General features: G+C 47.4%; 1 protein-coding gene across 4 annotated transcripts in view; it reads right to left on the bottom strand.

Annotated features, from left to right (window-relative positions):
* Nucleotides 1–12,597, bottom strand: part of ACTN4 (actinin alpha 4) — a 70,028-nt gene that overhangs the window by 36,790 nt on the left and 20,641 nt on the right. The window lies entirely within an intron of this gene.

Below are 12,597 nucleotides of genomic sequence, written 5' to 3'. Positions count from 1 at the left end.
TGGGTCATGTGGGAACTCTTGTTTTAATCATTTGAGGAACTACCAGAATGTTTGCCAAAGAGGCTGCACCATTTTACATTGTCATCAGCAATGTATGAGTGCTCCAATTTCTCCAAATCCTCACCAACACTTTCTATTATCTGACTTTTTGATAATTGTCATCCTAGTATGTATGAAGTGTTATCTCATTGTAGTTTTGACTTGTATTTCTCTAATGACTAATGATGTTAAGCGTGTTTTTGTACACTTATTTGTATATCTTCTTTGGAAAATTCTAGTCCTTTGTCTATTTTGTCTCACAGGGTTATTTATCTTTTCATTATTGCATTTGTAGGGGTTCTTTACATATTCCAGACACTAGACCATTACTGTATCAGCTATATGATTTGCAAATATTCTCTCCAATTATGGGGGCTGTCCTTTCATTTTCTTAATAGTGACCTTTGAAACAAAAACAAAAATAAACAAACAAAAAACTTTAAAAGATTTACTGTATTTATTTTTACAGAGAGGGGAAGGAAGAAAGAGAGGAAGAGAAACATCGTTTGGTTACCTCTCGCACACCCCTACCAGGGACCTGGCATGTGCCCTGATTGGGAACTGAACCTGCAGCCTTTTGGATCACAGGCTGGTGCTCAATCCACTGAACCATACCAGCCATGGCTGAAGCAAAATATTTTTAATTTTAACTGTTTTTCTTTGGTTGCTTATGCGTTTGGTGTCCTAATAAGCCATTACCTAAATCAAAGTTATGAAGATGTATGCCTATGTTTCCTTCTAAATTTTATGGTTTTAGCTCTTACATTTAGATCTTTGATCCAGTTGGAGTTTTTGGTATATAGTGTGGATTAGGGGTCCAACTCCATTCTTTGCATGTGGATACCTGGTTCTCTCAGCACTGTTTACTAAAAAGACTACTCTTTTCTCATTGAATGTTTTTCATTCATATTGAAAATCAACTAACAATAAATGTATGAAACCTGTGGGCTTCTTTAAAATGCCTGAACTTCACCCCGGGCCAAATGAATCAGATTTCCTGAAGGTGGGTCCTGAATACTGGTATTTTACAAAACTTACCCAGTAAGCCTAACATGTGCCTGGGGTTGAGAACCACTACTCTAATCTAAGCTCCTCATTCTACAAATGAGGGACCTGAGGCCTAGGTAGAACCAGGAAGCTGGCACTGGATTTCTTAGACTGAACTGGACCCCCGGAGCTAAAAGAGACCCCAAAGAAACAAGGGACAGGGAGTCCAGGGTAGCTCCCTACCCCAGTCTGAGCTTGTTTCAACCAACCATCCAACCCAAAGCTACTGAGATTTCATGCCACAGAACTGGGTCCTCCCCAAGGAGGAAGAGCCTGCCCCCGCCAGCCGCACAGAGTCCACAGAGAGATTAGTGTCTGAACTAAAGGCAGGTAGGGCCCACAGGGTAGAAATAGGAGGCAGTGCTCAGCTCTAAAAGAGCTTTCAAGCAGGAAGAGAGGATGGGTGAGGCCTACCTTGAAATAACTACCTTTAAAAGAGAAAACGTTCACTGCCAAAAGACAGTTTTTAAATTAGGGCAGCAGCAGAGGCTGGGGACCTGCACTCCACCTCCTCTGGCCCCATCTGGCATTTTACTGTGAAACAATCGGGGGCACAGGGGCCCTCTGCCTGGAGAACAGGGAGTCTGAGCGACAAAAACCCCATTTACTTTCAATGGCTTACAGCTGAGCTCAGGTTTCAGGGTGGAAAGGGAGATTAAAGATCGTCTGGTTTAAACTCTGATCCTTCAAAAAGATAGATACCCAAGTGAGCCAATTCTGGCCTTGAGACTGTGGGGCCTGGAATCCTAACAGGTGCCTAAAAGGGTCCAGTCTATAGAATTAACATTTTAACCTGGACAAATATGCCAACAGACTTGCTCGTCCTGGTAACAAACATCTGGCATTTGAGGAGGAAAAAGTCAGAAGGGGCACTGATGGGGCACTTCAGGAAGGTGCTCCTTCTGCCCTGAGTTCCTGCAGCCACCCTGGGAAGTTCCCCACAAAGTGAGAGGTGCAAAGAATGCTGCAGGCCAGGGGCATCTGGAGGCAGAGAAAATACTCCCATTGTTCCCTCTGTTTGCCTTCGAAAAGACAGCTTGTTTTCTGCTGGAATTTTTAAGATTCATAAATTGGGCCTTGTTGGTGGAAGGACAATGATGCCAGGCTGAGGAGCGAGCTCTGACAGTGGTGCAGATTTCGCCTTTTACAACTGAAACTCCTCCTTGCTGATCTTTTTCCTGTTTTGGGACATTCTGATTCAATGGTCCGCCTGTCTGGTGAGAGCCTTCTCCGGCTCCAGTGAAAGCAAAGAGGGGTATCTGGGGGGTGGGCGCCATGGCTAGGATGGAGCAGGTTGGTCCGAAAATCTGTGCTCTAGACACACTGGGGGAAACTGGAGCCTGGGGCAGTGCTCACAGACATGCCCTTGTTTCACATTTACTCTTAAAGCCTGGGTGTAAGACGATTCCTTTGAGAAGCAGAGTGAGTTTGGAGGCCGAGAGAATATAGGGCATTTATCTGCATGATCGATTCCTCTCATAGCTGAGTGGACCAGCACTGGCAGGGGGCCTACAGAGATGCTGGATGCTTGTGAGTTTGCCTGTCCTTTGCCGAGACTCGACACAGCTCCTCTTCAGGACTGGCAGCAAACAGGGGCTCCAGTGAGTACTGGATGAGGTAGTGAATGAAACCATCAGTCAATCTGGGAGGTGCCTCAGACCAGAAATTCCTGGCTTCGAGTGTGGAGCTTGCCAAGAAGTAACTGGTGGCATTCAGAGTTATGCACTCTTACCCTCAGCCTGGTGTATGCAGGCACTGGTTCTACTTCCTGCCATGGAACTCGAATGGCGTTGAGGGCACAATTTTTGTGGTTTAAGAAATAGTTCTGGATTTGGGATCTCTTTTTTCCCTTTGTCATATTTATTCCATCTTAAACCCCTTGGGTCACATGAGATGGATAATATTAACAGTATCTTAGGAAGATTTTTAAAAAGGAAAACCAAAATAAGGTTCTATAGACAAAGGGTAATTACAGGATTGGGAGGAACCAGTAAAGAGACTGAAACCTCTGACTCATAATTGCTCCATTAAAAACAGTGAAACCGTTTGCCCTGGCAGTGGCAAGGCTAGACTCTCACCCTGGCTTGCCCCGCCTACAGGCCTTCCTGGGGCTGGTACTAAGTAAGGCCTAGTCAAACCATACAGCAGTCATAGGGGTGGCTGTCTCCAGGAACAGTGTAATGTCAGAGGAGAAAGGGACACAGGGGGCCTCTGCCACTTTCAGGGACAGATCTGACTACTAGCACTATAACAGCAAAGGAGTGTCTGGCTCTGTATATTTGGGGGGGCGGGGCACAGGGGTGTAATAGGGTGTCATTATGAAGGTGTGGGTTGTTTTCCTGGGAGAAACTCGGCATACCAGCTCAATATGCCCCATTAAAGCTATTAAGGGGTTGAGCCTTAAATGGGTGGGGTATAGGACTTACCCTAATAAAACTGTACAAATGACTCACATTTATTGAGCACTTTCTGTGTACCAGGATTTGTCTGAGTGCTCTACATTTTACAGATAAGGTTTCAAATGTTGAAGTGATCTGCCCATGGTCACACACAGCTGGTAGGTGCAGAGCTGGGACCCACTGCATCTCCTAACTAACCTCAAGTCTGGCCAAGGTTGCTTTCTGTCTGTTTCTCATCCTGTCAGGCCCCTTGTGAGGTAGCTCACATAGTTTTCCTGATCTGACCTGCTCTATGGAAGGCATAAAACCAAGTGCCATCCAGGAGGCCCTTAGCCAATTCCATCTGCCACAGGCTCAGCAGGCCTAGTGCTGGGCTGCCGGGTGAGTCATGAGAGAGGGAGGGGAAGTCAGGTGACCCAGTGAGAATCAGAGCTATGCTGAGGTGTCCTGGTTACCTTGACATTCCTGTGATTCTGCCAAGGTAAGAAGTAACCAGAAGAGTTTGCCTTATATGGGCACAATGACAGATTTCGACACCACAACGTGTTAACTGATCCTGCATCAAATCCGTTCAGGACTGCACAGAAGATAAAGGTACTCTAAAAGTACAGGAAGTAACAATTTATGACGACCTAATCACTGGTGACTCATAAAACAAAGGTGCAGCCCAACTGCCATTGTGTGCCTTTAGAGAAGAGGTGGGGAGCATAGCCGGCTCCCAGGCCAAGTGCCTGTATCACTCTCCTCACCACACATGTCAGGGAAGGCCTGGCCCAAAGGAAATCAATTTCAGGCTGGAGCAGAACAGCAAGTCCTGTAGGTGTTTAGAGAGCCCAACCACCTGCTTTCTCTCTGAAAGAGGAGAGACAGAGCAGCACTGCTTTCCGTTTCTGTTTTTCAGCCTTTCAGGCCAGCAGGGGACAAAATGATTACGTCTCAGTGCCCTGACACTGCCTGAGAACCAAAGAGGCTGACTGGGCCTCACAGGGTTCCAGAGTCATCCCAGCCTGGGCCCAAAATGCTGGCATCAGATCCTCTCCCAGGTAGCCTCCAGACCCCGCAATGGGTGAGACTTTGAAACTAAACAAACATTCCTGCCCTCATGAAGCTTAGTTCTAGTGGTGGAGACAATACAAAGGAAAATGTGATGGTGCAATAAAACAGGATAACATTGCAAAGAGTAACTTAGAGGGGTACAGCGGGTAGGAAATCAAGTTCGGCCAGTCAAGGAAGCCCTCTGTAGAGAGGTGATATTTGAGCCTGAACAAACATAAAGAGCCAACCAATTGACACTTTGAGGAAGATCATTCCAGGGGGCCTACAGGAATAGTAAGAAGGGCTGGTTCACATTGCACCTTATAGGCCATGGGGGAAAACCAACAGGAAGCCTTTGGAGGGTCTCACAGAGGGAGTAATATGACCAGATTTATGGTGTGAGAAGAGATCCCTGGAGGCCATGTGGAAGGCAGGGTTATAGCCGTGAATATGGAGAGAACTCTAAGGCAGAGCTGCTAGAACTTGCTGTCCTTTGTTAAAGCAACCCCAACACCTCCTCGAATCCCCCAAAACCAGAAGGCCCCATAGAACAAAGATGCAGCCAATGGGCAGACCCAGGACCCACCTCATCTTCTTCAGAAACACACAAGCATGAGGATGAACCACAACAAACTGCATAAAGGGACACTTCAAGGGCAACACCAGTGGAACACTTCCTTTGGCAGAGAAGTGGAAATTATACCAAGGAGTGATTTTCAAACAGAATTCCCCAAAGAGCTCTGCCTTGCCTTGAGGGGTACCAGGGGTAAGGGTAGGTACCCCCTACTCAAATTTAACCTCAGCAGCTTTTAAAAATATATTTTATAATATGGCAGATCCACTTGAGACTCAACTTGAAAAAGAGTTGTGCTGTTGAAAAATATCATTGCTTTAAATCTAAAATCCTCCATGCCAAACTGATTCCAAATGGCTGTAGTCCCTACATCCCACCAGATCTAGGGGAGGGCAGGGCTCTGTCAGGCCAAGCTATGGAAGGGGAAAGAGCAGTTTCTAGTTCCACAGATGAACTGTTGTCCCTCTCCTTCCTGCTAAGGCCTTTGATCCTCTCTGCTCTGTGGGTGGCAGGCGGCTGGAGGAAGGCAGGCACCACATGTGCTGCTCTTCCAGTCTGCGATGGCTGAGGTCTGCTCCCTTCTGCAAGGTGGAGCAACAAACAAAGGGAAGATAAGAAGGCCTGCATCCCAAAGTTCCCCTAGTGCCTGGCCTGCTGCCTAAAGATGGAACCTGACGGAGAGAACCAGAGAAAGGCAACCGGAATTCACAGCAGAGCTGCCCAAAGTAGGCAGCCATTCTCCCCAGTGGGAGCAAACCCTTGCCATGAGTTTCCAACTTCCACAGCATCCTCTCCTCTTGGACCAGAAAACAAAGGAAAAAAACAAAGAACTAAAGGCAGAGAGAATGGAAAAACCTCAGTTTATTTAACTAAGCACCTACTAAGGTGAGACTGGCCTTCAGGTAGCTAGCTTCCTGTCTTCAGGGCAGCTCGGCTTCAGGGCAAGTAAGGAGAGTCACAACCAAGAGTCAGGGCGGGGAGTGTGGGGAGACCAGCAGAATCTGCCAGTTCTAACCTGGAGGAGTGCACGGTCTGGTTGGACATGGACTCTGGTAAGCCAGTCCCTGCTGGGCAGTGTGATCTGAGGACAGCAAAGGTCAGGTGACACCTAATCCAGGCAGTGAAAGAGGAGCGCTATTCCGATAGGTGGTGACCTGGGAAGAAGGTCGGTCCACACAGTGGGAACATTAAGAGCAAAAAGCACAAATATGCAGGAGATGTTTGGAGACCCCTAAAAGAGGCTGGCAGGAAATGGTGTCAGTTGGGGTCAGAAGGTAGAAAGGCCGAAGAACTCAGACTTATTCTCTGGGTAGTGGGGGAAGAGGGAGGGCACGGGAAGGTTTCTCAGAGTGACCTGGTTAGATATGAATCTTGGAGAGATAATGTTCATGGAGACACTGAGGTGAACTAGGAGACTGGAGTGAAGCCAGTTAAGAGGCCACTTCGGGAGACCTGAACACAGGGATGATAACGATGATGATGATGATGATGATGATGATGATCATACAATGATGGTGGTTGTTGTGGGAGCCAACAGCAGCATACTTCCTGTGTGCCAGGCACAGTACAAAGGACACACACGTACTAGCACACTCAAGAGTCGCCACAGACCCTGGGGGCAGATGTTATCCCCCGTAGGGTGGTTAAGGCATTTCCCGGAAGTCACACAGCTCAAAGTAGCGAGTGGCAGAGCTGCAGTTTACGTCCAGGCTGTCTGACACTAGGATCTGCACTTTTAAGCACCCACTCTGCGGTCCTGATTTACGACAACAGTAGTAACAAAAGGAAAGGAGAATGGTTAGGACTGAGATACCTGAGAGAGAAAAATACGTAAACCTTGGCTCCCATTACAGGGTGAGAACTCAGAAGATGGTCCCAAGGTTTTGGACTTGGATGACTTACAGATAGGGCAATGTCACGCCTGGGTATGGAGAACCCAGAGAGAAACTAGAAAGTTTGATTGGGGACATGCCGAAAATGAAATATGTGCTGGACGACCTGCCAGCTTCAGAAACTGAAATCTAAAACTCTGCAGGAAGGTCATTCAGTCACCCATGCAAACATTTCCTGAGCTTCTCCTATAATCGGACATGGTGCTGGTGCTGAGGATTCAGGGAGAAAAAGACAAGGTTCCCCCATGAAAGACCTCCCAGTCTAATAGAGGAAAGAAACACATTAGTGAACAATTGCTCTAGTGAGTGGTAAGTGCATTAGGACTAAAGACATGGGGGTGAGTTATCCACAGAGACATGAGGCTTAGAGCCAGGAGAGGGTGGACAGATAAAATCCTTCAGATAAAAGGACACTGTGGAATGCCCACATTTCAAAGGTGGCAAGAGGGAAAGAACTGAGAGAGGGAATGAGAAGAATCAGAGAAACAGCAAGAAGGTCATGTCAAGGAAGGCAAAAGGAAACATTTCGAGGTTTTTCTGAAGAAAATGGTCAGAAGCATCAAGTATAACTGGGTGATTATATCAAAAACATGTACATCTATATCTATTAGAGGAACATACTGAAACAACTTATGGGTGATGTCTGGGGTTGTCTTTAAAGTACTCCGAAGGCAGAGTGTGTTGGGAGAAGTAGATGAAGCAAGTTTGGCAAAATGCTGATAATCGTTGATGCTGGGTGATGGGTACACACGAATTCTCTCTACTTTTGTACATGTTCATGTGTGTGTGGTTTTTTTTTTTTTTTTTTTTTTAAGGATTATACATTGCAGGTGAGAAGAGAACATAGGCACCACCGCCTGTATTTCCAGTACCTAATTTGGCATCTGGTAAATAGGAGATGCCAAACACATCTTGACTAGGTGGTGCTGCGCACACACCCTCGGGGGTAGAAGTTTCTAGAAATCTTTGAGAGAGCAGACTCAGGGGGAACTATGGGGGCTGAGAAGTATGTGGGAAGTGAGGAAATGGAATCAGTGAGCACCAGGCCAATATCCAAGCACGTTTCTTTTTCCCAGGGTAGAACCCAGCTTGTGAGCCATCCAGCTCCATTCTATTTTCCTACAAAGACAGACTCGACTGCTCCTACCCACCCCCTCCGGCTTCAGATTCCCACTATAGTCCCTGTGTTACCCTCCTCTCATTATCCAGTAAAAACTGCTGAGGCAAACGGCCCTTTTCAAAGACATATCAGGCATATCAGAGCACACCTTACTATCGTCAAACGAACAATCCATCTCTTTCTCGCTTTTCTCCTCTCCTACAGAACAAAGTTGCATTTAAAAGGAGACACAGTCTCAGGTTTTGTCTCCTGAACAGAAAGAAGGTCCCAGGGGCAGAGACTCAGAACATCGAGTGGCTGATTCCCCAGCATCGCTCATGCCGACAGCGCAGGAGGTGTAGAGGGACATGGCAGACAAAGCCCAAGGCCAAGCCCAACAGCAGAGACAGGGTGGCCGTGTTGTTCTGGGTCCCATGGCCTGGAGAGCCCGGAAGAGCTATCGAATTTTACTCAGCCACACCGTGTAGCCTCTATCTTTCTCTAGTTTCCATGGGACTGACTTCTCTGCCAAAGCCCCATAAATAACAATGGCCACCAAAGATAGCCCAGACTATGCTTCCTTTCCTGGTATTGCGCGTCTCCAGGCTCAGCGCAGCACAGGGAGAGGAGTGGGCTGCCCAGAACTCAGTACAGCAGTAAGCTGGGTTTCAGGAAGGTGGCCAGCCAGGTAAACCACAGGGCTATGTTTTTATGTTTTTAATTATCCTTAGAAACAAAACACTTCATTGTCTCTTACTATATGTAATTTGACGTATAAGTAGCAATTTCTGTATAAAAGGGAAAAGTTTTTAAAAAGGAAAAATAAGGTCTAGCCACATGTATCATTTTGAGGGCTTGATCACCCCTATGTCCCTGTTATTTAGACCCATGCCCAGCACACAACACACGGACATCTAGCTTGGGAAACATTTGCACGAGAGGATGAATTCTGTTCTCCCACCTCTCCAGGCGACAGTGAGCTTCTTTCCCCACTCTAAAAGCAGCCTACTTGTGTCTCAGTAACTGGCAGGCACTGACACAGAGCTCTTAAAGGACAGCTGACTGCCTCAAAGTGTCCAGGAGAGTGCTTCTATGATCTTCCAGAGCACACATAGGGCCAGCTTTTAGATGGGACTCAGCTGACCTGTAGAGGTGATCTGGGCCTGGAAAGTGACAGTGCCCTCTTTCTCAGAGAAGGGACTGTGGGTGAGCTATCTCTGCCCCTAACACCAAGCAGAGCAGAGGTACTGTCCCATGGGAAGCACTCAGATAAATGCATGGACAGATGGGCGGCAGGTCCATTCTATCTGCCTGACTGGCTCGCTACTGATCCGCTCATTCAATAAATATTTATTGAGCACCTACATTTGCCAGACATTGTCCCACATGCTACAGAGAGAGCAATGGAAGAAATAGATTCAGTCTCTGCTCTCATGACCTTCATGGTCTCATGAGGGGGAGCATGGAGAGAGCAAAGAATTGTTAGAGGTAAAAAGTGAAGTGGAAGTGACAGGTATGCCACTGAAAGGGACAGAACTTAGACCAGAGGGGTAAGGCCCAGCTTCCCTACAAACAGGAGTATAAACTCAGATCTAAAGTGGGGATTTGGAGGGGAGAGGAGGTTCCACAGGTAGGAAAGAGCATGGAGTTGAGGCAGCTGGTGTGCCTGAAGTACAATGAAACAATGGAAGGGGGAGAGGAGGCTGGAGAGAACAGATCCTGCAGGGCCCAGTGCACTTCCAGTTTTGATCCTGAGAGCAAAGGATCCTGATCAAGGATTCAAGCAAAACATTATCTGGCTCCTGTGTGGAGACTGGATGGGAGGGGTCCAGGGCTTGCTGCTCAAACTTCAGCATCATGGCCTGGGCCACAATGGTTTTCCATTAGTGCCTCAGGAGCTGGAGCACTGGTTATGCTCCTGCAAAGGGACAATGAGGCTGCTGCAGGAGAGAAGAGGCGGGGGGACCTCAAGGCTTCCTGAGATGAAAAGCTACAACTCAGGCCTTTCCGGCCTGTCTGTGGTAAAGAACAGAAGGACTGCCTGTTTACCTTTCACATCCGGCCCCAGAGGCCTTGTGTAGGTGGAAGGCTTCCCAGAGGAAAGGGCACATGTGGCATTCTTCAGGACACATAATACCTCCTCTAGCCTCGTCAGAGGCACTGCTGCACCCACTGGCCTCCCTCAGCGAAGTCTCTAGCCCACTCTCAGGACACTACTAAACAAGACACTCAGCCTCTCCTGGCTTAGCTTTCTTGCTGAGCAATGCCCAGAGTCTGCCCCTAAACCAAATGGGCTCTGTCCACCACCCTGTGTCTGAGATAATAAGGATGAGTAAGAAAATTCTTTCTAAGAATCTTGCTTCTAGGACCCCTTAAATGCTTAATGCATCTAGCAGTTGAACTTGTTAGAACTCAGGGTCAAAATTCAAAGAGAAGCTGGTTTCAAATTTAGACATGCTAAGACAGCTCTAATGCCTTAGTTCTTTGGCTATAGTGTCCTGGTTGAAGAAAGGTTCCCAACCCTCACTCCCCCATCCAATCACTCCTATCGGGACTCCAGATTTAAAAGGATGAGACCTCATAAGACTTTGTCCCAAATTCCCACTTCAGCAGACAGAATAATTAAAACAGCCACCATTCACTGATCTCTTCCAAGTGCCAGACATGTCACTTCACTGAGTCCTGATATAGATACATTATTGACAGTAAGTACTGAGCCAGGATCAGCACCTCAGCCTCTCTGGCTTCACTGTCTGTGTTCATGGAAAGCCAAGTCTACAGCCTCCAATGCAGGAGAAAGCCTGAGAACACACACAGGTCCAGCTGCAGCTTCTGCTCGGCCAGGACATGCTATGAGGCCTCTCTGCTGGGCGATGAAGAGCTGGCTGGGTCCATCCAGCTGACCTTTCATCAGAAAACTCTCTGGGAGCAGCTGAAACCTCTGCCCAGCACCTCATCAGCCAAAGTGCAAATGACAGAAGCATGGACTTGAGCCCTCAGAGCTAGAGGCCTCTGCTGTCAGCCATAAAGACTGCACTTGAGACCTTCACTAAAACCCTCCCTCTTGAGACTGATTTCTAGGCTTATTAAAAAGCAACAAAGTTGAGCCCTGGCAGGTACGCCTCATTGGGTTGAGCGCTGGCCTATGAACCCAAAGGTCGCCAGTTCAGTTCACAGTCAGGACACATGCCTGGGTTGTGGGCCAGGTCCCTGGCTGTGGGTGTGTGAGAGACAACTGAAGGCTCACATGTCGGTGTTTATCTCCCTCCCTCCCCCCAGCTCTCCCCTCTCTCTCTCAAACAAAAAAAAAAAAAAAAAAAAAGGCAAAAAAGTCTAGAAGGCAACACCCAAGCCAGATTTGGCTATATTCTCCCCATAAGCTTTCCAGACCTGGATTCACTCCTTGGCTAGTTTCAGACCTCCAATTTCAAAAATATCTAGTTTGTGCTTGCCTAGAAAAGAATGTAGCTGGGCACCTCCCACCAGCAACACAGAAAACAACTCCCACTGCCATCACCTGTTCTTTGAGATGAAGCCATATATAGGCAGACTGAATCCAGGTTTGGCCAGGGAGCCAAGTCAATGCCTTAACTTCACACCATCGTTTAGACAGATTCCCCCTCAGAGGTGTCATTCAAATGATGAAGGGAAGGTGAAATGTCCATGGGCTGGCATGACGAGGCTGCTGACGCAGGGATACCACCACCTCTGCCCCTCACCATACTCCATCCTACAAGACCCAAACCACAGGTGCTCTGATGCTCTCCCAGCCCTGAAGCCCAAAGATCACTGAGAGCCCTGAGTCTTGTTACTAGGGGAAGGGAGAGAACCAATAGCTAGCTCAGCCCTGACGTGGGAAAAATTACCTAAAAGGAGAGGAGTGCAGTTCAATTCTTGGTTCTGTCGTTTATTGAGTGACCTTGGGAAAGTCATATAACCTCTCTGAATCTGTTCCCTCATCTGTAAGATGGGGATAAAAACATAAGGCTGATGTGAGGATAAGCTGAAGAATAGAAGGAAAAGTGCTATTTGCTTTATTAGCTATAGCAGGATCTGTTCCAGTATCAAAAAAGGACACACTTCCATGGTGTTTCACTTGACTGGGAGTACAATGAGGGCAAAGGATGGTTCCATGTTCACAGCTATATATATACCCAGAGCCTAAAACAGTGACTGGAATGAAATAAATATTTGTAGGATCCATTCTTTCTTGCTGCATTTGGAATAACATCCAGTCCTCACTGGAGGCATGTCTGACTGCAGTCACCTGTCAGGTCTCATCTCATGCCACCCTTCCCACTCTGCCCCAACTTCTAATTCCCTCCTTCCACACACCTCAGGACTCCAGCCTGAGATAGTCCTCCCCCAGGTTGGCTCCTGCTCACCCTCCAGGTATCATTTCACTGTCAGCAACTCAAAAAGGGTTTCCATAATAGCTCTCGCCCAATCTACACCTAGTTCCCCACTCCACCCTCTTAAAGGGCCTGGCTCTCTCCCTTCATAACAATGATC

The sequence above is a fragment of the Furipterus horrens genome, unplaced genomic scaffold (genome assembly GCF_987537825.1).
Source record: "Furipterus horrens unplaced genomic scaffold, mFurHor1.1.pri manual_scaffold_13, whole genome shotgun sequence".
Lineage (NCBI taxonomy): Eukaryota > Metazoa > Chordata > Mammalia > Chiroptera > Furipteridae > Furipterus > Furipterus horrens.
Note: the sequence above shows the minus strand (reverse complement) of the source record. Positions and strands in the feature narration are given on the sequence as shown.